Source organism: Ambystoma mexicanum, chromosome 6q (genome assembly GCF_040938575.1).
Source record: "Ambystoma mexicanum isolate Mex_15411 chromosome 6q, UKY_AmexF1_1, whole genome shotgun sequence".
In the NCBI taxonomy this organism is placed as follows: Eukaryota; Metazoa; Chordata; class Amphibia; order Caudata; family Ambystomatidae; genus Ambystoma; species Ambystoma mexicanum.
This window is the reverse complement of record NC_090937.1, coordinates 1294252387-1294279538: the sequence shown is the minus strand read 5'-3', so window position 1 is coordinate 1294279538 and position 27152 is coordinate 1294252387. Positions and strand designations below refer to the sequence as shown.

At 45.0% G+C, this 27152-nt stretch overlaps 1 long non-coding RNA gene across 1 annotated transcript in view; it reads right to left on the bottom strand.

Moving 5' to 3' along the window:
* Positions 1 to 4339: 4339 nt before the first annotated feature.
* Positions 4340 to 27152, bottom strand: part of LOC138516623 (uncharacterized) — a 158586-nt gene continuing 135773 nt past the window's right edge. Inside the window, exon 3 of the long non-coding RNA XR_011282290.1 lies at positions 4340 to 8442. This is a non-coding gene — a long non-coding RNA (uncharacterized lncRNA). The remainder of the gene's footprint in view (positions 8443 to 27152) is intronic.

Below are 27152 nucleotides of genomic sequence, written 5' to 3'. Positions count from 1 at the left end.
CAGCAACGTTCCTAGTTTGTGAAGGAAGAAATCTATACATGTGTGACTTCAGTTTGAGCTCTTTAAAACCGATTAACACCGGAACCATATCAGGCGTTCTTAATGCCGCTCCAAATATCAATTTCAAATCCCCGTTTTGAACCAGAAGACCAAATAAGCCTGAAAGAACATTTCACCCATTTGGGATGTAACATAACCTGCTGTAACGAGAAACACAAATCACAAGACATTTGTGTCTGTTAAAACATTTGATTGTGCAGGCATGGTAGAGAGTTTTTTGGTGACCCAAATCGTCTGTATTTCTTGAATAACACCGATTAAGTCGATACAAATACTCGGGCTGGCAGGTTGTAACTGGCCCTGTATGCACCCTAAGCAGGGGTGGTTGCTACATTAACTGCTACTGTCAAATGTTGACAAATGGCTGTCCATAATGTAAGTGCTGGAATCTGTATGGCGCCTCTACACAAATAAAATTACAGTAAGATATGATTTATAACGTGCTTAATACCCAGAGGTTTCTCAGCACAGACCTGGGAATCGAACCTGTGTTGTTCCCGTCATCTTGCTTCCAAGGCGAGCAGGTTGCCCCTGAGCTATCCTTCCAATGCCTTCACTCCTCTAGAGATCTATGAAATCATTAAGACGACCATCAGTGATGTTGCAGCCTTCAGAATTCTTCTAAGGTTCTGGAAAATCCACTACCTGAAGAATAATGATGACCTTTTTATCCCCTCCCACTGCCAGGCCAGAAGCAGAGTCAGAATGCTGTTCTACCCCTCTGTCTGATGCAAGAATAGGAACGAGGAGGGCTGAAGGGTGTCTCCTGGCCCATGGCCATCTTCATCAAATGTGATTATGCCAGGAGGAAAGGAAGCCCATCCTGAAGAGAAGAAGATCACTGCTGTGGCGTCTTATGTTATTAAATTAAAACAATGATATGTTGTGTATGTATTTGCTTGTGTGAGTTTAGTTTAGTTTAGTTTAGTTTAGTTTGTTTATTTGTAGAGCACAGCCGAACCCTAGGATAACTGGGTGCTAAATCTTTAGGATCAACAGTGGTTACAGAATGTTGCACATTGAAGGGAGGTGAGTATAATACAGCACAGTGAATGGTTCGAGGGACCTGGTTACATAGTGGTCCGAGGAGAAGTACAATGGTTTGTGACGGGACCAGGTTACAGTTTGGTTCGCCGCAATCATACCATATATTTAAGCAAGGAAACAGATTACAGACGACTTACAAAATACTTAAATAAGGTGATGGACCCATTGGGTATAGTTAAGTGCCATGGCCAGACTATTGTTGGGTTATGAACAATTTCTTGTGAGTATATGTGTGTAGAGAGAGATAGAGAGAGCTTAATTGAAAAGGGGGGATGCATGTGAGTGACATAGTGTATCTGCGTGGGTCAGTGTTCTGGGTACTGATGTGAATGATTAAGAGAACATTGTTCGCTTCATGACAGTTTATGTGAATGTGTGTATGAATGTGCATGTGTGTGGGTGGCGGGTGCCTGAGGGGGGCGATTGGTGAAACATTACACCAAAGTAAAAAAAAAAATACATGTTCTTACAGGCTGTATGTGGTGTAGTACAGCAAGCAAGAACATGGTTCCTTAACTTTGCATGGAATTGCGTAAAGGTGTTAAGGGCAACACCAACATGATGAGTGTTCTTACATGTGGTGGCGAGTGGGCTATTTAGTACAACCAGAAAGAACACGTTTTCTTAACTTATCATGTCATTTAAAAAAAAAAAAAGTGTTAAGGACAAAGTCAACATGATGACAGTTCTGACATGGGAGATGGAATTTTTACAGCCAGCAAATATGTGTTTTCTTACTGTGGAATGACATTTTATATTGGTGTTAAGATTAACCAGCAAAGAGATATTCTTTCTTGTTGGTTGTAGGAAAAAAGCCAATAAGCTTATTTCCTTAAATGGGGAAAGTAACTGAACAAATAAAAATTTATCGTTTATATAGAGCTTTTATTCAAAGCGCTTTACAAAGAAAATGTTTATATACAATTATTACCCAATTGAATGTGTAGTAACTTTATTGACCTCGGAACAATGAAAGGCTTAGCCAGGATTCAAACATGCAATCTTCAGATCACACACAGATTACAGCAGTGAGTGCTCGCTACGCGAACCAATCCTCAATACTTGTCCTCCTTGACCTCTCCGCTGCTTTTGATACTGTCGATCACCCCTTACTTCTCAATACTCTTTCCTCCATTGGCTTCAAAGACTCAGTTCTTAACTGGCTCTCCTCTTTCCTCTCCAACCACTCATTCGCCGTCTCTTGGGGCGAACAAACCTCCTCCACCTTCCCTCTGTACCATGGTGTTCCCCAAGGTTCCGTCCTTGGACTCTTCTCATGCTCTCTCTATACTTCACTTCTCGCTCCTCTCATTTCCTCTTTTGGAATTTCTCACAATTTCTATGCCGATGACACTCAACTATTCCTCTCCTTCTCTTCCTTCACCCCTGACCTTCATCTTAAACTCTCCCCCTGTCTCACTGCCATTAAAAACTGGATGTCATTGCATTTTCTCTCTCTCAATACGGACAAAACTGAAGTCCTTTCTTCCCTTCCAACACACTTCCTCCTCCTGCCCCCTCCTTCCATTCATTTCCCCCAGCTGATCTTCCAATTTCCGCTCATGCGCGGAATCTAGGAATCTACTTTGACTCTTCCCTTTCCTTCACTTACCACATTTCCCTTACTACTCGCTCTTGTCGCTATCACCTCACAAATATCTGCAAAGTCTGTTCCTCTCTTACTTTCAATGCTACCAAACTCTTACTCTCTTCCCTCATCTTTTCTCACCTCTTCTACTCTTCTTCTCTCTTTTTCGGTCTCCCCTCTTCCCATCTCACCCCCCTTAAATACCTTTACCACTCCGCCGTCGTACCCTCTGTCTTCTTTCTCCCTCTGATTCCATTTCCAATTCACTTGCCAACCTAGGCTGGCTTCCCTCCCACTCCCAACTTAATTCCACTTCCTTTGTCTTGTTTTTAAATCTCTTCATGACCTTGCCCCTCCTAACCTCTCCTCTCTTCTCTCTCTCTATGCCCCCTCTCGCTCTCTATGCTCTGCTGATCTCTTTTTACTCTCTGTTCACCCTCCTCCTCGTGCCTCTTTTCGTTTCTGCTCCTTCCAGCTCCTTGCCCCCCTACAATGGAACTCAGTACCTTTCTCTATCCACTCCATAGCCACCTACTCCTCCTACTCCTCCTTCCGATCCTCCTTAAAATCACTCCTTCTTCACCCACTCCCTGACTTCTCTCCCCTTCCTCCTCTTCTTTCTCCTCCCCACTCCATCTTCCTTTTCCTTTATAGCTCCATGTCTCCCCTTTGATCTCCACCCTCCCTTCTACTCCCTTTTCACTTCCCCTTTCCTCCTTCCCATACCTTTGCTCTTCCTTCCCAAATGCAAATTGTTCCACGTGCTGTTTTTCTGGTTTGAATCATGTACATTTTATTGCTTCTATGTTCCATGTTTGATGTTTTCTGTATTCTGGTTGTTATGCTGTAAAGTGCTTTGTAGTAAAGCGCGATAGAAACAATAAAATACAAATACAAATCTATCTTACCATACGAGCATATATTGTCATAGCCAGCATAGCCAGCATGGACATGTTTTCTTATAATATCATTACTGGCATTATGGGCATAGCAAACGTATCTCTTTATGTGGGAGTACCAGAATAAATTGGTGCAGCCAGCGTGTATGGGCACAGTAAGTATTAAAATATTTTTTACAGTTGGCAGAATTGTGGCAAAAAGTGGGCAAACACATCATGAACATTCTTTGGGAAATGGTTCTATGCACTACTAGTGTCTTGGAATGTAGGGATGTGTCAGGTCTTTCGCTCCACCACATAACGTCGGTTAACAAATGCACCCTTTGTAACCATTTATTTAAAATGTTTTTAGTTGGTTTGGGCTCCCTCGCTATGCTTGGTTGCTCTGGTATGTATATGCAAATGTTTACACCCCCAGTTAGAAGTGTAAACCAGCAGCCACTGATACTAAGCATTGGTGCTCATTTAAGGTTTCACATCACTAACATTAAAGTGTGGGCAACCATAAAAAATATATAACCATTTGGGCAGCCCCGGAATGTGGATGTGAGTATAAAATGGCTACAGCACATGTTACTCTAGTCGGAAACAGAGGGAGATGTTAAGCCAGCATTTTAAAAGAATAGGGACTGAGAGAGGAAGCTGGGCTGTGCACATCCACAGTCCCCAATAGACAGATATCCTTAGAAAATTATATATATTTGATGCTGTCACAGGTGGCCTTAATAATACACAAACTCCCAAGTAAGTTTAAAGGTTTGTATTAGGTTTATTGTACGGTCCTCTATGGGCAGTCCCTATTTCTCTCTCTCTCTCTCTCTCTCTCTCTCGCGCTCTCTCTCTCTTTCTCTTTCTCTTTCTCTCTCGCGCTCTCTCTCTCTTTCTCTCTCGTTCTCGTTCTCTCTCTCTTTCTCTATCTCTTTCTCTTTGTCTTTCTCTTTCTCTTTGTCTTTCTCTCTCTCTCGTCTAGAGAAACCAGATCCTCTCTAACCCAGGGGTCCTTACTACCCAGATTAGTATCTACTGTTTACCCTATTTTCAGTTTCTGCCTTGCTATTCACGAGGACCTAAAGGAAACTGCCTTATCAATCTAATCTCCCTCTGTATCTATGCCATCTCTGGGTTAGCTCTAAGGGTGTGTGTGTGTGTGTGTGTGGGTTGTGCCTTTCAGAAACTCAAGGCTCACTCTGTCTTCTACCTCTCACACCCTGATGTTCCTCCTCCTGTGTCTCTCTACTATTCTCCCTTATTCCCACTACTCTCCTCTCTCCAACTCCACCCAACGTCTTTCCTCTCCATTCCTGCATCTTCCTCCTCTGTCTCTCCTCTCTCTCTCTCGCTCTCTACATTCTACCTTCATGCTCTTATGTTATTACTTCCTACTCTCTCCCCTGCTACTCTCCCTTCTCCACTCCACTACTATTCACTCCTCTCCACTTCTCTCCCCTCTCCACTCGACTACTCCTCTACCATGTCCACTCCACCTCTACTCTTCGACTTCCACTGCAATACTACTCTCGCTTCTCCACTACACTATGACTTCACCCGTCCTCTTAATCATGAACCCCCTTGCCCTCCCTCAGCAACCTTCCACTGACTAACTTCTCTCCTCTTCTACTGACAACCACACACTTTACCCACACACTCACTAAACAGTACCACTTTAACTTATCAACCAATACCTCAGCTTCTCTGAAAATAACGTAGCCACTCCTATCCCCATCTTCTCTATTCTGGTTTATTGTTATGCCACTAGGTTCTCCTCTGATTTCACCTGAACAACCCACACCTTCTCTTTCCTATTTGCAGCTTAATTCCCCCCCCCCTTCTTCTCCCATTGTTAATCTCCCAAAGGCCAATCTTGCTCCAGCTTCCCGACTTTGGAGGTGTTTTAGACATCAGCATGCTTATAAAGGGTGTTAATCTCAGCCCCTTTTCGACTCATAGGCCCTCTGTTCTGGACTAATCATGGTATGCATTCTGAAATGTTCCCGTTAGTGCCATGGAGCCACACTGCGGCTGAGTCAAATGTACGTGGTTGAGTGTTTTTTTCACTTGGCAGCAGATTCACTCCAATTCGCAGAGGCAGTTCAATAGTTTTTAGTGAAATACCAATGAGTTCTAGGACCGTCCTTCTCTTTCTCATCTCCAAGCACCTCCACCCTAGAACAGACGTCTGTAAGCGCAGGTTATTATATAGCAATTGTTTGTCCCTCAGTGTGCTTATCACTTAATGAGAAAATAACTTCACCTGAAGGCCCTTGGCCTTATTTAACTAACCTCCTTCAGGGACTACCTAACTTTCCTTACTCTAACAAGTGGTTCGTTTTCTATAGAGGTAGGGAATAGTGACTTGGAGATGCCCTGCTTAAATCATGCTTTTCCTTTGACTCTCAATCTCTCCTGTCACTCTCTGAGTACTGTCTTCTCCTCTGTTCCTTAACCTCCACCTACCTCTACTCACTCCTCCTACGACTCTCCTGTCCCTTAAAGCTCTCTCACTCCTTCTGGGCATCTACTCGAACATTAGACGATGCTAATTACTCACTGCTGTCACTACCTACTCTCTCCTGCTCAACTGCTACTCCCATCTCCACACTCCGCCTCCCGCTTCCACTCTGTTACTCCCTTCTCCACTGAACTACTCCCTCATCACCCTACTACTATTCAAACACCCTTCATTCACTCAGTGCCATACACTTCACAGTCACTCCTATCTAGTTTAAACCCACTTGCCAGACTAACACGCACACTCACACTGCAGTACCATGTTCACTCCCTAGCCAATTCCTCACATTTTCCAAAAGTATCCTCTACACTCCACTATTCCTGCTGGAATCCTGGTCATCCACCTCCTCCTAACCTCACCTGAATAACCCACATGTCCTGCTTTCTTTGGTCCTTTTGATATTACTCCCTCTCTATGGGTTGGTTCTCTGTCCCTGACCAATCTGGCCTTTCTAGCCCAGACGGGAAACATTGTAGGCAGACAAGATTACAAACAGGACTAAGCCCTGCCCACATTTTCCACATGGGCCTGCCGATGAACAACAATGGGAGCCGCAAGGCTCAGTATTCTTTGTCCCCCAAAGGTAACATCAATGATTGGTGGGGATTGTAAGCCCTGCTTTACTTCATGGTGGTCTACGGTTTTGACAGTGGTTGTGCATACTTGTTACAGTTATCTGACAGGACTGCCTGGGTTCTCTGCTACCCGCATATCTATGGCACTTTGTCTCTCCTCTCTCTTTGCTGTTCTCTTTCCGCAGCCAGTGTGTCATAGGCATCAGGTAATCTGGATATTGGTGGTCGGGTCGCAGTCTGCTGATAATTGGCATATGGTGCTGGGACACTGCTCTCAAAAAGACTCTTATTGCTGGTTTCTGTTTTGATTAGGATGTCACTAAGTGAAATAAGAAAACACTGGCAAGCATCTGGTCGAGGAGGAGTTGCATGCTAGAAAGGTAGAGTGATAAGAAACATACTGGCACGGGGGGGGGGGGGTGGAGGAGGCAACAACTGACGCCCTCTCAACTGTCACTGTTCACCTCAGGTGTAGACCATAATATTGTCAATGTAGGCTCCAGTAAAGGCTTGACATGTAGCCAGCACATGGTCCATCAACCTTTGGAAGTTTGCGGGAGCACCATGTAGTCCAAAAGGTAGACCATGATCTGAACCAGGCCGTCCAGGGTAAAGAAGGCGGTTTTGTTTTCAAAGGCAACTGCCAGTAACTGTTTGTTGGGTTCAAGGTGGAAATAACGTTTGTGGGCCCCAGTGTTTCCACTATTTCATCTATCCCAGGCATGGGGTATGCTTCAAATGCATACATTTTGTTGAGTTGCTTTAAGCCAATACAACCCAGACAAGTTTTATCAGGTTTGGGACAAGCACAATTGTGGAGGACCATTCACTTTGAGACTTCGTGATAGCCCCCAGATCGAGCAGCTTCTTGAGTTCTTCACCAGCTGTTTTAGGGATTTGGTTCCAGATGTTTTACCCTTCCAGTCAGGGGGTGTATCTTGCGAAATGTTACATTTACTGGTCTGGTTTTGTGGAGAACATGACGATGTCCCCCTAGATCTCGCATGAAGAAAGACATGAGCACTTTTAGTATAACCTTAATGGTATTACTTCTTATTGGTAAGGCCTTTGAGTGTCAGATTGCATAGTCGACAAATACCTTTATGTATCACTTGCTGGACTTCGATGGCTCCCGGGGGGGGGGTAACTACTTCTGTGCCGATCCGGTGGAAGGGTACCTTAAAATGTTTAATGAAGGTAATGATGCTTAGGGTACATCATCAGGAGTGGTCTTCTGACAGATGTGAGAGAATGCACCAAATTGTTTAGTTTCAGCATATAGCCCTGGCCAGTAACACCGACTGAGCAGTGCCTTCTGAGCTTTCCATAGTCCAAAATGCACTGTTGTTAGGTAGGCTTGGGTTGACCTTGTTTCAACATGAAGAGAGCATACCCAAGGTACAATAGTATCACCAATGTGTTCCTATGTCATTGTCTGCCTTGCTGCCATGTAGGTTAGCTGGACTACCTTCACATAAAACTTGATGTGGACTCGATGATTGTGTTACATGTATAGTCGTAGCCAGCGGATGTCCAAGAGGAACAGCGGACACGCTCACCACCTACAGGCTCGTCCACTATAGGTAAGGCACGTGTGTGAATGGGGCTCTCACTTATTGGCACATCCGTATGCAGGCAGGTCTGTATTCCCAAATTGAGGAACCGTTTCGTCCTTGTTCCTGGTTCTCATGACAGTACTTCATCTTGGGTGGGCCCTCGCCTTTCAGCAATGCCCTGTCCTATAACTTCCCCTCCATGGGATTTCTATGTAAAACACAAACAGAAGAAATGAGAAAAACACATAAGTCAAAATTATAAAACCAAAAAAACACACATCTAAAGACAATCTTAAAATTACACATTTGAAAAGGAATTTCAAAGAATCGCAAATCATGATGTGCAAATGAACTATCCTCAACAAAAACAGAAGACGTATACATGCATATGACTTCGCAGTCTCCTCACTGTAGGGTATTTGCTAAAACAACACGTAGTACTACACACAAGTTCCCTAAGTTTCCAAGCTGCAAACAAGTATGATCTTACATTTCTTGTCACCTGATTATCGAATTCGCCCAGAAGAACAGCCATTGCCTAATTTGCAGAACACATGCTTACTACTCAGACTCTAATTCGTTAATTGTTTCTCAACAGTGGAGTAACTTTGCTGAAGATGTTGGGCCGACATGATATCTAAATTAAAGGGGCCCCTGTCAAATGAGTGGGACAAAATGGTGGGCCACAACAGTTGCCCCTTCGATTACACCCATGTTTCTAAACTTCTTGTACAGATAGCAAGTAAAACATTCTAAAATTGCAACTGCAGTAACTGATATTGCTCAAGATTCTTTTACATGCTTTAACAGCAGCTTGTAACAGCAGGCTTATTTATTTATTTATTGCACATTTATGGCGCCTATACACAAGAGTTTCCAGGTGCCACAAGACACGATGGGAGGGGGGGAATGGGAATCACAAAAGTAGAACAACGGTTATATTGGCCTTGTGGCAATCCTACCGGGCTAGTGCTGGGCAAGGCTGTAAGTGCAAGGGAGAGGGGGCAGAGGGAGAAGTGCAGGAGTGGGGAGCCCCCAGGGAAGGTGGGCGGGCAAGTGCTGGGCAGGCCAAGGGGAAAAGGGGGAAAGGGGGGATGAGTGTGGTGGACAGGGGGAATCAATTTGGGCTAGTCTGGTGAAGGGGACAAAGGACAAGTGCTAACAAAGGATGCTGAGGGACTAGTAGGGAGTGGGCTGGTCTCTGTAAGACTCTGAAGGGAGCAGGCCACAGTCACAACAGCAGATGGAGAGTCAGCATGGGAGGGGTAGAGGGAAGGAAGAGGAGAAAAGGAAAGTCCTGAGAAGTTTCTAGAACTTAAGAAGAACCTGCTCAAGTCTGAGGGGGAAGGGAGGCCGTTCCAGAGGGAAGAGCCAACCAAGGAAAGGGATAAACCTCCCACTCTCTGCTTGGAGAAACCTTTTACCTGCAGAGAGTTGGAGCCAGATGACCAAAGGACTCTGGCCGGGAGATATGTAGGGAGGGAAAGCTGGATGTAAAGAGGTTCCAGGCTCAAGACAACCTTGTAGATGAGGCAAAGGGTCTTGAATTTGAAACTTATGGTCACAGGGAGCCAGTGGACAGATTTTAAGGCTGGAGAGATGCAGTCCCTGGGCTTGAGACCAAGGATATGTCTTGCAGTCCTATTCTGGATTAGTTAAAGGGGACGAAGGGAGGAAAGAGGCAGATTGAGGAAGAGGCTGTTGCACAAGGCTGGCCAAGAGAAAACCAATTCAGTGTCACTAAACTTCCCATTTTAGCCTGGAACATCCTGGCACATAGGGGCAAAATAATGTTGCACTACCTCCTCGCCATTTCTATGACACCATTTTCAATGTGCTTACAATATTTTATGCCATAAGGTAGGTCAGTTTTTCAACTTCTGTTATCCGCAATGTCCCCTCCCAAACAAGGGCACTGGTTGACCTGCTCTAAAGAAACCCAATCTAAAAGACTGTCCTTTCTCTCTTGTTTAAAATATGTTTGCCAAAAATCAGAATTCATGGTTTGTTCTTGTACATTTTGAGATTATTTTTACTGCAACACTTTCCCGCTGCCACTACTTGAGTCTGTAGAGCAGTTTGGGCTCTGGCTGAAAGAACTTAATCACCGGCATATAAACAAAGGGAAACATCTCTCCTCCTATGTATGGGACATCATCTGAAACTACTATCCTTCAGGTCATGTACATAAAGTGAAAACAGAAAAGCTGTAGCAGGCAACCTTGTTGAACTTTCCTTGTCATCCTAAAGTTTTATGAAGAGCTTCCCTGAGTGACCAAACTAAACTTGTAATGCAATTTATAACTTTATGTTGGCATAAAACTATAAAAGGAAATAATACAAATTGTTCATATAAAATAATGAATATCCCAATTCATTGCAGCTAACTAAAACATATTTCATACGAATATTCAATAGGTAAATTAATTTCATGAAACATTTTACTTGATTTGTATATGATATCATTAGCTGAAGGTAGGTAGGAGTGCCTCTCTTTCTACAACGCTTTTCCAAAATAGCTAGATATAGCAAAAAGTATATCAATGTCACTCAGCAATAGTCATCGATTGTATGCCACTTTTTAACAGGCATAACCTGAGGTTTTGATCCTAATATTATCATACATTGGGCACTGGAAGAGAAAATGTTTTAATGTTTCAACTATGCCGGAGCAGACTCCACCGAGCTTTGACTGCGGCAATGGGTTGAGTGCCCAATCAGATTTTTAGATATAAGCCTCTGTGTGTTGCATTCTCAATGAGACGTAAGAAATATTTCCATACGTTTAATTTCTTAATTAATATATACTTGTACCCCGTGGATAAAAATAGATATTTAGTTACATTTCAGTCCATGGTAAAATCTGCATGTGCTTCCATAACAGACTGTCTACTAGTGTTAGTGATACCATCAGGGGAAAACCAAAGATGCCCTTTGTGTTTATGTGCACACTGATACTCGTGGGCTATTTGGCACGTTATAAATAAATAAATAAATACATAAATAAATCATATCTTCCTGATTTAATAACACCAGGTAGTCCTTGATATCTTTAAGTCATGGAAGAGAAAGAATATTGTGGTACTTGAAAATATCTTTCACAGCTGTCTGTTCTAGTCAGGGTAGCAGAAGTCCAAATGCAAACCCAAGTGTAAGTGCTATCTGGTAAATGATGCACAAAATACCCTGTTCTAAATGTAACATGATATTTGGTGTATTATTAGGGACCCAGAGTAGGCTTATTTATTATTTTCAGTCACTGACAATAATCAGGTCTTTCAATGACCCCAAACCTTTGCTCCATGAAGGAGCTGCTGAGAATGATTGTGCTCTACACAAATGATACACAAGGGAAACTCAAAATCTCATTACACTTCCTCACCAGCGTCAGTTTTGCTTTGTCTATGTGTTTGAACCATTTCCCGTCCAGTGCTATCCTAAACCTCAAGCAATAAAAATGGGTCACCTCTTCTATTTTTTGTTCCACCTATACTAGAGCTATTCGTGAGTGTCGTTAATTTGATTTACCAAACCTTATCATTTTAGTTGTATCCTGATTAATTTCTAGACATTGGGCCTCATTACGAATGTAGCGGAAAGGCAACAACGTCGCCGCTATTGCTACCGGCGCCGTTGTTACCTCTCTGCCACATTACGAGTTCTGCTTGCCGGTGCCGGACTGCACGCATGGTCTGACCAGGCGTGCAGAGTGGCACCCGCGAGCAGAACTCGTGATTGCACCAGCACCGTTATTAACAGTGCCGGTGCAACCATGCTCCCGACCCGCATTCTGCCCCTGGGGATCGGGAGGCCGGCCATACCGGCACCTTTAAATGGGCAATTACTGGACCATTCATCTCATAATGGACCAGTAATGGCCCATTCGCGGGTGCCGGGGCCGGTAGCGAGTTTGGCAGTAGCAATTCCCTTAATAAGGGCACGTCTACCGCCAAACCCGCAATGAGGCCCATTGCTTGTAACACACCTTTTAATTTAAATAGGCCAAAAGAATGTCCAAAGATGAGTACCACGTCGTCAGCAAACATTAGCATGCTGATCTGCTCAGCCCCCACACCCCAGAGAGGGGGCATCCAACATGTTCATCGGTAAATCAACCAGCACTCCATCAAAAAATAAGGTTAAAAAGGGTAGGGGCCAGGATGCATCCCTGCCATGTGCCCTTTTCAACAAGCAATGTTCTAGTGCACTCCACACCTGGTCCCCACCTAAGCTTAGCCACGGTCCCCACCTAAACTGAGCCATGGCCCCCACCTAAACTCAGCTGCGGTCCCCACCTAAACTGAGCCGCGGTCCCCACCTAAGCTGAGCCGCGGTATTGTCATGTAGATCTATTAACACTATTAGTAGTGTTAGCAGGACTTTCTTTTTAAGCATGGCATGCCAGAGTTGAGATCTCCGGATGCAATCGAAGGCTATGGGGTCTATGAAAGTCAGATATATTTGGACCTCTTTGATGTGATATATTACAACAGAATATTATTGGGAACATTTTAATAAAAGGGTCCTATGATATTCAAACACCATCAGACAGGAAAACTCCAACTCTAAGAAAAGCTAAGGAAAACATGTCTTAGCAGTGGCACCCACTAGGCAGCTGCACATGTAAAAAGTGAATGTGTGATACGGTTGAAATCAGGCACCTTTCCTCTCACTATTTTATGAATAGCAATTACAATGATCACACTTGCAAAACGTTCCTCATACCACAGGTAGTAGCAATATTACTTAGAAGGGGAGCTATCCGTAGTCCTGCATTGTTGATCAAAGAGGATCACCATTAAATATGTCTTCAAAGAACAACACCCATGCATCTTCACCTATCCTGGCATCTTTACAAGATTTGCTTTAACTCTCGTGCAACGTTAAGCCAAAAGGATTTGTTTTCTTTCGTTGCTTTTTCTAGTGCATCTCATCTTTTTCAAAATCTTTTTTTTTTTTTGTGGCTACAACCAGAGCCTTGTCTTGAGTTATAATATTCCCAATAGACTTATAACAAGCTCCTCCTTTGATTGCATTTTGTAAAACAGATTTTTGATGCGCACAGTCTTCATCAAACCATGACCAGAGTTTTCCAGGACCCACCCTTTTCTTATTAACTAGGGGACGGATAGAAAAAAGTAGCTGATCATACAAATTGGTTAACCGACTAGGGAAACCACCATACTCAGGGCATATGTTTTCTTTTTCGTTTTACAATGTGAATTGCCATTTGGGGAACATTTGGTGTAACTGTGAACCCCATCTAAATCTACCTTTCATGGTAAACTCAAAAGGAAAATGTGGAATTATTTTAAAACCATTTCACACTTAGCCATCCTGCAGGCTAACAGCCCATTATGATCATTCCATTAGCGCAAAGGCATGTTATGTTCATCAGAGATGGTATTGTCATCTACAACATTTTCATTTACTGACTTAGCTGCCCTGACGCTATATGTCAAAACACAAAGACTGTCAGAAGGGAAGGCATTTCGTACAGACAGCAGTTTTCCATTCTCATAAAAAGCAGTTCAGATGCTACCCACTACATCCAATGACTTAATGGATTCACTCAGGATAGGTATCACCAATACCATCAACTTGGCGCACCATTCGCCCATTTTAGCATTTGGATCCCCACACATTAAATGCCCCACTTACTCATTTATGACACAGAATGAATACAATCTTTCACAAACAATACCAACAGCTCCGCTTATTAATCCCTTGAAAGAAAACATTGTTGACATTTTTTATTTCATAACCATAACCATTGCATGTTTAGAAGTAGAAGAGATAGAAAAAAAAAAATGTTCAGCTTTACAATCATGAAATTTGCAGTCCTCCAGAGTTCGTGACCATTTGGTTTGTACTAGTATTCCCACTAAAATTCAGGTAATGCCCAATGGCCCATGTTTTAGGGTGCCACGCTTCTTGGAGAACCAAGAAATCCTAATTGAAAAGGAAAGCCACAAAATCAGGATTCCCGGCACATTCCAGGAGAGAATCGTTGTCCACCTAAACCAAAGGGGATTGTGACATAAGCGAGTCCTAAATAACTAGGCGGGCCTCATTACAAGAAGGAAGGGCGGAATGGGTTTAATTGCGCTGGTAATGGTGCCGGTGCCGTTAAACCCATACCGCCCTATTACGAGGTTCCCTCGCGGGACCCGCGCTGGACGTCTGGTTTTACCAGACGTCCATAGTGGGTCCCGCGAGGGGACCAGGGAGCTAACAACGGGCCCTTTATTAAAGGGCCCGTTGTTAGCTCCATCCCCATTCCCATTGAGCCCTATGGGGGCTTGAATAGGAATGGGGAAGGACCTGGTCTGGGTTCCCTGAAGGAGGAAATACCAGGCCCTCCAAAGTCAGAATGGCCCGGTATTTCCCCATTCAGGAACCCGGACCCGGACACGATTCTGGAGGCAGCCATGCCCTTATTAAGGGCATGGCTAGTAATGAGACCCAATATCTTCAAGTCACTTGGCCTCATTAGGTGCTTAAGAGTAGGTTGGTTGCATTGGTGTTTTTTTCAGATTCTTGGACTAGAGAGTATAGGAGAGATGCCATGTGACGGGGAGCAGGTATACTGCAGATGTTGTTAATTTATACTACTTCCCTATCTACATCCATGCCCATGGCACGCTCTATTTGACGTAACTTCCCATCTCTGTCCCACTCTGGCCAAACCACAAACATTGTAACTCTCCCGCTGTGGTGTCAATCAGCCGCATGTCTCGCAGGGGCATCAGCAAGCCTGTGAAGTGCAATTGATTGGCATTAGGGGAACAAGGAAATTGAAACATTATCTCATGATGCACACATCTGTGAACGCAAGCACTGGCGGGCTAAGTTCTCTTCATTTCTCCTTCTCCAATCTTAAATAAGCTGTTTGCTTACTGTGCTTACACTGGTAGAGGTGGCTTTGTTTGGCATTTGTAATTAAACTGGTACAGCTACACTATATCAAATGAACACATCAGAGGTGTTTGTAGATCAAGGCCATATAGTCTCCATTCCTATCACAAACACACACATACTCACACACTCAGACACACACACAAATTGGCCACCTATACACCTATTCACACATGCTCTGGCCCCAACACCCTGGCAACCCACACTGACTGTCTCACACAAAACACCTACACACACTGACCCCACAAATACACCGAGTGGTCCTCATTGCCCTAAACATAGTGGCCACATATATTACTCCTAAACACTGCCCTCACACAGACACACACACACACACACACAAACACACTGCAACTGGCCACATACACACCATTTTCACCACACAGGCAGTTTATACACACATACACAGACACACTGTCACTTCCCTTCACGCACACACACAATGCCACTACCCCAACACAGACACGCTGCACACCCCCACACACACAAACACACACATGCACACTCACAGACGCACAAACACCAATGTTGTGAATAACGAGCCATTTCAGGGAAAATCAAGCCATAGGATTGTGTACCAGTACATTCAAAGGTAATCACTTGTGATGATGGCAATGCACGGACATATGTGGCCAATGCCATCGAAAAGGTGCAAGTGGCAGAGCATGTGAATGTGATACCTGACAAATGCTCTTACAGTGAGGCATGGTTAGCGGGCAACAGAAAACATGTCTGTACCAGGGGAACAATAGCAAGTGTCACTGGTGTGAACAGTGCAAGGTTTTTTGAGCGGTCAGCTGAGTCGTGTTGTATCATGTGATGTGTCTGTGCTATAGTGTGTACAGATGGGGATTGAAGCAGTACACTGAAAGGTGCATAACACAATGATCATTGGCAACATCTCATGTGCATTATGTGGGGTTTACCCCAACTAAGAGCAAAAACATGAACCTCCTATAAATATGTACAACAGACATATTGGGAATGAAGGTGGAGAGACAGCAGAACATGTTTACCACATTTACAAAAGGAATCAGGACTACACAGTTATGGGTAGTGGTGCAAACCCTATGTGAAAGACATGTTAATATATGTGACAGTGATACAGTGAACATCACCTGGAATGGTTCCAACCTACAAATGCCATGCCCATCGCAGGTACAAATGCAATTCACACCAAGTGGCATGGTTTGCAGGACATCTTTGAAATGTGGTGGACTCACGAGTTGCACTGAAGAAGGGTAATGAACACATGACATATAATCATGAGGGGAATTTTATCACGCAACATATTAAGTAAACTTACAAGGGTGTGGACGGCAGGACAGCAAGGCATGAGACTAATGTGATATCAAGCATGGATATCCCACTTGAGGTGGTATGACGGCCAGAACTGGAAATTATGCATCCACCATGTGGGAGAAGAGCATTACCACCTCTCTGTCATGTTTGCCAAGTGGCTGTTGACCACCAAACATAACATAGCGGATGATATTGGTTGTCCAGCAACCATCAGTGGCAGCACAGTTGCCTGCATGCTGCTATCAGGCAATGTGTGGGATGTGAATAAGTTCATACTTCAAAGGTAGCATTGAAGCAGCCATTTGTGGGCCTTGAGCATGCCCATTGCAATCCAGCAGAAATGACAAAAGTATCTTGGTGCGTAAAGTTCACCAACACGGTACATGCTACGAGAATTCATCATGGAGTAACATCTACGATTTCCACACACGCATTCAATACACCAATGATGTGCATATACATTAATACAAAGACAGCAACCTGACTTGTCAAGAAGGGATATGAACCCATCTCAGCCTGGGTGATGGAGGTCTACCAAGGACGAAGCCAGAGCTTGTCCTACCTGGAGGATGTTTCAATCAGGAAACATCTAATTCAGGGGATTTTCAACCCACCCCAAATCAGAAGTGCACATTTTTGATGTGTTTAATAATGTTCGTTGTACGTACCTGGGCCCCCAATTTAACCATATTGATTCCATATTTCATCCTTGCTTTCTTTCTGTTTGTCATGTTTCATTCTTGAGAAATTTCTTTGACACTGACTTCAGATGGCTCCTCGATCATTCTGGATTGATCAAAACTTGTTTAGAGTGGCAGCTATGAAATATATAGAGATACACCCTGTCACCATGCTCATACTCCCGTGCTGTTGTTTTGAGGTTGTAATACATCCTCATTCCTTCAGCAGACTACTCCAGATGGTATTGGACAGATGCAAAAGCATGCTGTAATTGCTTCCTCAAATTCTCAATGTAGTTGCAGTGTTTACCAACGTTGTCTTAGTTTGGTAAATCAGATGTTGAGGTAATACCCGTTTTCATCCAGTCAATTATTGAAATGGATACATCTGGTGGCAGAGGAAGGTGTAGATCTCACGGCCATCCACACAAAAGGCAATCAGATGTCCCATATTTTTCCAGAACAGCCACAGACGTCTACAAGGTACTCTCAATTGTTTTGCAGCTCTAGAGTTTTTTTAAATGACCTATAGCAGCCATGTAATGGGCATGATTTAACATCAGACTTCGGAATCATGGTAGGCAGCATCCACTGGTCATACACAGATTGGTGTTTCCTCACCAACAGTCCATTTTAAAGCTTAAACCTCTGAAATTTCATCAGAACTCTGAGGTCTTCTTTTCCTTGATAATACAGCTGTGTCAGAGGAAAGCTGATTGGATCTTCTAAATGTTTTTAGAATTTCTATATAATGGGATCCTCCTTTTGAGCAGTGATCAAATCTGCATCAGTAGCATCTCTACTCCACTGAATAGATGAACGTTTACTGTCAGTGTAAGTTTGTAATATTGTCACTGCTGTGACCTAGATTTCTCACAGGAGTTGTTCCATATCTCTGATGTCATCCTGAACAGCTCCTGTTTAGGTCATGCGATCAGCTAAATCATTTCAAATTGTTTTGTGGAATTTAACCCCAACTAAGAGCAAAAAACATGAACCTCCCATCAACATGTACAACAGACATATTGGGAATGAAGGTGGAGGCTCAGCACAACATGTTGACCACATTTACAAAAGGAATCAGGACTACACAGATATGGGTAGTGGTGCAAACCCTATGTGAAAAATATGTTAATATATGTGACAGTGATACAGTGAACATCACTGGGAATGGTTCCAACCTACAAATGCCATGCCCATCGCAGTTACAACTGGAATTCAGTGGCATGCTTTGCTGGCCATATTGAAATGTGGTGGACTCACGAGTTGCTCTGAGGGAGGGTAATGAGCACATGACATACAATCATGAGGGGAATTTTATCAAGCAACATATCAAGTAAACTTACAAGGGTGTGGACGGCAGGACAGCAAGATATGAGCCTTATGTGATATCAAGCATGGATACCCCACTTGAGGTGGTATGACGGCCAGAACTGGTAATTATGATGCCAGGCCAGAAATTCCACCCATTTCAAGTGCACCCACCATGTGGGAGAAGAGCATTACCATCCCTCTGTCATGTTTGCCAAGTGGCTGTTGACCACCAAACACAGCATAGCGGATGACATTGGTTGTCCAGCAACCATAAGTGGCAGCACAGTTGCCTGCATGCTGCTATCAGGCAATGTGTGGGATGTGAATAAGTTCATACTTCAAAGAAGGAGGGTAGCATTGAAGCAGCCATTTGTGGGCCTTGAGCATGCCCATTGCAATCCAGCAGAAATGACAAAAGTATTTTGGTGCGTAACTTGCACCAACACGGTACATTAAACAGATGAACGTTTACTGTCTGTGTAAGTTTGTAATCTTGTCACTGATGTGACCTGGATTTCTCACAGGAGTTGTTCCATATCTCTGAAGTCATCCTGAACAGCTCCTGTTTAGGTCATGTGATCAGCCAAATCATTTAAAATTGTTTTGTAAACCTCTGAGTGACCTTTGATCCTTTTCTAGTAAATGGCAATTTTATTAGACATCAGCAGATCATGAATAGTCTGGATCAATCAGAAATGGTTTATCATTTGCATAAAGCATGCTTCTATCGTTCCAACGAATAATGTGCTTCACAAACCCATTTTGCACCCATTTTGCAGGAACCAGCAACATCCGAACCCACAGCAACATCCGAACCCACACAACCATCTCTCTCCCAGCAATCCGCACACACTTTACCACACCACATCAACAACACATAAACTTCACCCACAGCACTCAAGGCCTTCATCCGATCCGATACTAGCACCAAAGCCCAGCACTCGGTGTCAACAGAGCTGAAGCTGCCAACAGCACACCACATCTCCCACTCTCCTTCTCCCCTTCTCCCGACTAACCCTACCCCCACCCTTCCTGTTTACAGATCCGCCAGAGCACCTGGGGACCAATTCCATTGGTGACGGTGCGCTATACAAGTATCGATAACATAACATAACATAATCAGAGTCAGCGATAATCACCAGTTCTGTACGTTGTTAGTTTAGAGAAGTGAGGGGAGCGAAATTGCAATCAGGTTTCTCAGCTGACTACTTCAGGGATCTATTTTGAACTAGAAGAGGGTTCAGGAAGATCATTCACCCACACATTCCCAGTGCCAGATTATTTCTCTTTGTCTTTAGTAATATGGTAGAAGCACACATTCAAATAAACTGTGGATATCCCTTGACAAGTGTGTTCTTGTGTATGGTGACGCCAGGTATGCCTCCATATTATCAGTGGTTATTAGACTCTTGTCCTCGAGACAGTAATCTTCGGCACAGTCATGTAAGTCTGCCAATCCTTGAGCTATTGGGCTCTACTTATTTTGCCCGTACCTGACCTCCACAGGACAGCCCTGCATTGATAGAATCGAAAAACTAATTCTTGAATTAGAGACATTTGTATCCCATGTGCTATCACTTTGCAGATATTACAATGGTTGTTGGGAAGTCTCTACTATGATGCGCTCCCCCTGGATAAACAGGCATTCATTTTTTTCAGACCCACTCAGATTCCAGGAGTCTTCCTTGCAATCATTGAATTTCTCCTCTGTGGGGGATAATGATTTTGCTTGCATAGGAGATGACCTAGTTGAGTTTTCCATGTTTTTGGTACACAACTGCTGCAAGCATGTGTCTGAGAAACCAGTCTCTAAGAAAAACTCCTTATTCTTAATGTGTTAAACCAAACAAGGAGCTTGTGAAAGGCTTCTCTTTAATTTCTCTACTGCCTTGGATTGTGCTTCATCACACTCCAACTTCATTCCGGCATTCAATATGTGGAATGAAGGTCAAGTTACCGCTGCATAATCCTAAATACATGTTCAACTTTAATTAGTTGATCCAATGAAGGTTAACAGCTCTCACAGAGTTGTGGGGTTCTTTAATGTGAGTAAAGCTTCAAACTTCTTTTTTCTGGGGATAGAGACCCTCTACTGCGATTTCATGTTCCAGAAAGATCACTCGGGTTTGACAGCATTCTTCTTTCTGGAAAGATAATTTAGTACTAGTCTTTTGCAAATGAGCAAGACCATATCTGATTTCTGTCAGATGTTCTACTACAGTTGAGTTTTTAATCAACAGAACATCCACATAAACTAGGTTTCTTTTACTCTGAAATCCAGCATGGCCTTGTGAAGGAAAATGTAAAACGAATTTCCTTAATGTATACGAAAGGGCATACATGTCCAAGTATATTGTTATCCCATGAAGGCAAAGGCAACATCTAGCTCCACCAACCCTCCACTCCCACCCCAACCGAGTCTGGGTTATCTGATTCCCACCCTCTCCTTCCATTTTTCCCTCGTAAGGATACCTTTGAGTTGGAGAAAGGCAAAGACAGGTAAAGGGCCTATCCCAAATGCATCTTCCAATTCAGTAATCGTGAGGAAGCTGCCTTCCCTCCAGAGTTGACCCACTCTCTCCAGGCCAGCCTCAAACCAGAGTTGGAATCTCTCATGATTGGGAATCTCCTCCCGAATGCCCACTGCCCAAATATGGGTCAAGGGCTATGGCCATGTGGTGATCCCCAGCATGTACACCCCTCCCTCCAGATCTCCCAAATGGTGCCCAGTATAGGGTGATTTTGGAGTCTACAGAGTTATTTATCTCTCGGTTCCCACAGCCATTCTGAGAAAGTGGCTGGGCCAGATTGTAATTGTCAAGGTGAATCCACTGTAGTTATTTCTGCCCTCTCATGTGGGGGTCAAAAAACCTTAGCGGAACCGCTTCATAATATTTTTTGAGATCCGGTAGACCCACACTGCCTTTGTCTTTGGGCAGGGTTAGAAACTTGTAAGATATTCTAGCCTTCTTCCCCTGCCACAAAAATCTCAGGATGGTCCTCTTTACTTCTCCAAAAATTAGTTTTTGAAGCCTAATTGGGAGCAAAATCTAGGGAGACACACCATCTTGATTGGGTTAAGTCTCCCAATCCAGGAGATCGTTTTTTCCATTTTGCTAGGTCGGCATGGAAACTGGAAAAAAGTGGGGAAAAGTTGGCTTTGTATAGGGTGTTCAAATTTTGCTTAGGATTTATTCCCAGATAACGTAGGGTGGTGCCTCCAATCGTGAGACCTATCATGGAAAATGTTTGTTTCTAGTGCCACTATTTTGTCTCGTAAACTGTTGGATAAGGGTTATCCAGCCAAACTGGTTAAGACCTCTTCCAAAAGGGCATACAATAATAACAGAGATGCAATTCTGGAGAAGAACAAAAAAGAACGAAAAGAAGTGGGTACTGTGTTTGTTAACACTTTCTCAAATTTGTCTTATAAAATTAAGACTATTATTAGTAAGACATGGAAGAAAGTTTATAACAACAAAGACACACCTCCCGCGTTGGTAGCTTTAAAAAAAAGCCAAAATCTAAAAAATATACTGATTAGGAATGATGTCACCATCAAACCAAGTATGCCAGTGAAACAAACCATTCTATGGGGTCTCTCTCCTGTTTTTGGACATTTTCCTTGTGGCCAATGCGTCATGTGTGATTTTACCAAAACCACCAAGTCTGTACAGATCAATCCAGACATGTTATGGACTATGAACAGTATGACTAACTGCAACACACAGAATGTGGTCCATATGATCACCTGTCCTTGTGGACTTCGCTATATTGGAAAAAACAATAGAAAATGTCGTATTCGACTTATTGAACATCGTAGCTGCATTAAAAACAAGGTGCTTACTGCAACCATGGTCAAACATTTTGTAGATATGAAACATGAATACACAAATTTCGAATGGTTGATTCTTAAGAAAGTTGAAGGCATTAATAAAGAGGCAATAGACCAGAAGCTACTAGACTTTGAACAAAAATTGATATTCAAACTCCAAAGCCATGTGGTGGGGCCTAATGAGAATGTCGATTGGCACCAAGTTCATCTGTGAGACAATGGTTCCAGACTAAACTCAGTCTTTTATTGGTTGGATATTGTCTGTGTGATTAAGACATATTAGTGGGAGACAATGTCCCCCTGCTCTGGGGTTCCTACTTTAAGACCTGGTACTAAGTAAATATACGTGTTGGCTTTATGTGTGCATTTTTTTACAAGATCCCATGCTGGGCTGTTATGTAATACATGCATGTTGTAATTTGACACTATGTGTTTGCACCTATGCAATGATTCGTACAAATATTTCAGACATCTAGGTACATATGATGCGTATGAATGAATATTGGACACACATTTACTCTAAAATGAATAGAATGTTTTTTGCATTAAATGGACGCGCTAGCGTCCATGTAGTTATGGTTAAGTTGGTGTTTCCATAGGAAGAGCATTTTTTGGGCGGCTTATAACTTCCCTCCCTCTGGACGAATCCTCACCAAACTTTGCAAAAAAAGCATATGGCCCACTCTGAATTTTTTTGCAAAGTGTGCAGAGGTTTGGTCTAGGGGGGGCAAAGTTATAGGGGGGTCCCAAAACTTTTGTTTTTTCCCATAGACATAATGGGAAAAAACTTTGCGCACGCCTATAGCCCAATCCGCTGGACGGATTTACACCAAATTTGCGGCAGGATCGGGGGCTTGGTCTCGAAAGCGTGCTTTTGCAAATTTGGTGTAAATCTGTCCAGTAGTTTTTTTTAAAATGACCAAAATGTAAGGCAAACAATTAGTGATATCTCCGTTCGCTTCGCGGACGGACTTCCCGGTTCGCTCCACAGACAGTGCCCTGATTGGACGGCGTGGGGCGTGGAGTGCGTCAGATTTTTGGTGGCGCCCGACATCTAGCATTCGCGGACGACCACGGACAGCGAGGTGAAACTTGGTTTAAAAATTGTATTTAGTGGAGTGTGTTGGTGTGTAAGAGTGTTTGGGGAGGGTGGGGGAGTATGAGATAAGTGCAATGTTGTATTTTTTTATGTGCTAGATGCTTTTGTTGTGTTCGATTTGTCTGCGGACAACACGGCTGTTCTGAAATGTTCGTAAATAAGCAGAATAGATTCGGTGTCAAGTTGAAAGTGTTCTAAGAAGACTCGTGGGGTCCTGGAATGTTCGCAGGGGGTGTCCTGAAGACGTTGTCTGTATTGTTCGTTGTCAAGCTGAAAGTGTTCTAAGAACACTCGCGGTGTCCTGAAATGTTCGTACATAAAGAAAATTGGGGTGTTTTGAGGACGCTGTCCGTATCGTCCTCTGGCAAGTTGAATGTGTTCTAGGAACTTCCTTGTGTCCGCAGAGATTAAAATGGTTGCAATGCTTGAATCTATGGGTGTGATTTGGCCATGCACCCAAGACTCTATGCCCTGGCCACAACCACCACAGCATATCACACTCATATGCCATGCACCCAAGAGTCTATGCTCTGGCCACAAGCACTGCAGCATATCACACTCATAGTGGCTTATAACTTTGGGTCAAAAACAAATTTATAAGGAACATTGTTATAAGCCAGGATGGGTGTGATATGCTGCGATGGTTGTATTTATCATGTTATACTGACTATTTGGTTTAGTACCGGGAGTCCATGTTTTTCTTGTTCATTTCTGTGATAAAAGAAAATAGCATGTTAGTATTAGTATTTTATAAAGGCTTATTACATTGTTCAATCAACATTTTCTTCTTTTTTTTACCCTCATATTTAGTAGATGACAAACCAGAGTACTGTGCAATTTGCTCAGTTTCTGTGTTTGTTGCTAAAATCATTGGGTCTGTGGGAGAAAAAAAATCCATGTTGGATTTAAAAAAAAACCTTTTTCTGTTCTGCTACAGTTTATTTGTTTGTTTGTTTTCAGTGTTTACTTGTTGTTTCTGGCTAATGCTTTATACATTGGATTGTTCCAGTTTTTGGGAGCAGTAAGATATTAGGTATTTGTTTGGATATTTCTAAAGTTTGGGACAGTTAGATACCAATTGGCATATTCTAACTATCTGTTTTTTTCTCTATTTGAGTGGTATTAATTTATCTGATTAGTTGTTGTAGCATCTTTGGGCAGCTAGATAGCTTTTGGAATATTGTGACAGTTTATATTTTTTTACTCCAAGTGTACTTAAGGTTTAAGTACAGATTAGTTATCAAATTTTGGTTTTAAGAACATTAAATAAGCGTTTTTTGTAATATCTGCTGGTAATCTCTGCTTTAGAGTAATGGTACTATCATTACATTCAAACCATCCACATTTCTTTTTTATTCACATTCACAACGACTGGTGCTGGGAGCTTTTCTTTTTCTTTTGGGGCTGAGCAGTCTTTGCATGCTATGAGGACGACAGTTTATCGGTCCTGGCGAAAGCTTCAGCTAGGAGCAGGTGAGTCGGTCTCCCTTGCGCGACCCTTTCCATGCGTTTTTCCCCCCCAAAAATGCCTCCAGGCCCCTCCGTGCCCCGAGCTCCCCAGCCCGCTTTCTGGTTCTTCCCCTCTCGCTCCCGCCTCCCATCCCGCCCCCTGCCCCTGATTGGTTGTTTTGGCCGAGGCAGCGTCGGTGTACCAACCCGCTTCCTGCACCTGCTCCTATTTCCCATCCTAGGAGCAGGTGAGTCGGTCCCCCCTTGCGCGACCCTTTCCATGCGTTTTTCCCCCCCAAAAAATGCCTCCAGGCCCCTGCGTGCCCCGAGCACCCCAGCCAGCTTCCTGGTTCTTCCCCTCTCGCTCCCCCCTCCCATCCATGCGCGACCCTTTCCATGCGTTTCCCCCCCCCCAAAATGCCTCCAGGCCCCTGCGTGCCCCGAGCTCCCCAGCCCGCTTCCTGGTTCTTCCCCTCTCGCTCCCCCCTCCCATCCATGCGCGACCCTTTCCATGCGTTCCCCCCCCCCAAAATGCCTCCAGGCCCCTGCGTGCCCCGAGCTCCCCAGCCCGCTTCCTGGTTCTTCCCCTCTCGCTCCCGCCTCCCATCCCGCCCCTTGCCCCTGATTGGTTGTTTTGGCCGAGGCAGCGTCGGTGTACCAACCCGCTTCCTGCACCTGCTCCTATTTCCCATCCTAGGAGCAGGTGAGTCGGTCCCCCCTTGCGCGACCCTTTCCATGCATTTTTCCCCCCCAAAAAATGCCTCCAGGCCCCTGCGTGCCCCGAGCTCCCCAGCCCGCTTCCTGGTTCTTCCCCTCTCGCTCCCCCCTCCCATCCATGCGCGACCCTTTCCATGCGTTTCCCCCCCCCCAAAATGCCTCCAGGCCCCTGCGTGCCCCGAGCTCCCCAGCCCGCTTCCTGGTTCTTCCCCTCTCGCTCCCCCCTCCCATCCATGCGCGACCCTTTCCATGCGTTCCCCCCCCCCCCAAATGCCTCCAGGCCCCTGCGTGCCCCGAGCTCCCCAGCCCGCTTCCTGGTTCTTCCCCTCTCGCTCCCGCCTCCCATCCCGCCCCCTGCCCCTGATTGGTTGTTTTGGCCGAGGCAGCGTCGGTGTACCAACCCGCTTCCTGCACCTGCTCCTATTTCCCATCCTAGGAGCAGGTGAGTCGGTCCCCCCTTGCGCGACCCTTTCCATGCGTTTTTCCCCCCAAAAATGCCTCCAGGCCCCTGCGTGCCCCGAGCTCCCCAGCCCGCTTCCTGGTTCTTCCCCTCTCGCTCCCGCCTCCCATCCCGCCCCCGGCCCCCCGCCCCTGATTGGTTGTTTTGGCCGAGGCAGCGTCGGTGTACCAACCCGCTTCCCGCACCTGCTCCTATTTCCCATCCTAGGAGCAGGTGAGTCGGTCCCCCCTTGCGCGACCCTTTCCATGCGTTTTTCCCCCCAAAAATGCCTCCAGGCCCCTGCGTGCCCCGAGCTCCCCAGCCCGCTTCCTGGTTCTTCCCCTCTCGCTCCCCCCTCCCATCCATGCGCGACCCTTTCCATGCGTTCCCCCCCCCCCCAAAATGCCTCCAGGCCCCTGCGTGCCCCGAGCTCCCCAGCCCGCTTCCTGGTTCTTCCCCTCTCGCTCCCGCCTCCCATCCCGCCCCCCGCACCTGATTGGTTGTTTTGGCCAAGGCAGCGTCGGTGTACCAACCCGCTTCCTGCACCTGCTCCTATTTCCCATCCTAGGAGCAGGTGAGTCGGTCCCCCCTTGCGTGACCCTTTCCATGCGTTTTTCCCCCCCAAAAAATGCCTCCAGGCCCCTGCGTGCCCCGAGCTCCCCAGCCCGCTTCCTGGTTCTTCCCCTCTCGCTCCCCCCTCCCATCCATGCGCGACCATTTCCATGCGTTTCCCCCCCCCCCCAAAATGCCTCCAGGCCCCTGCGTGCCCCGAGCTCCCCAGCCCGCTTCCTGGTTCTTCCCCTCTCGCTCCCCCCTCCCATCCATGCGCGACCCTTTCCATGCGTTTCCCCCCCCCAAATGCCTCCAAGCCCCTGCGTGCCCCGAGCTCCGCAGCCCGCTTCCTGGTTCTTCCCCTCTCGCTCCCGCCTCCCATCCCGCCCCCTGCCCCTGATTGGTTGTTTTGGCCGAGGCAGCGTCAGTGTACCAACCCGCTTCCTGCACCTGCTCCTATTTCCCATCCTAGGAGCAGGTGAGTCGGTCCCCCCTTGCACGACCCTTTCCATGCGTTTTTCCCCCCCAAAAATGCCTCCAGGCCCCTGCGTGCCCCGAGCTCCCCAGCCCGCTTCCTGGTTCTTCCCCTCTCGCTCCCGCCTCCCATCCCGCC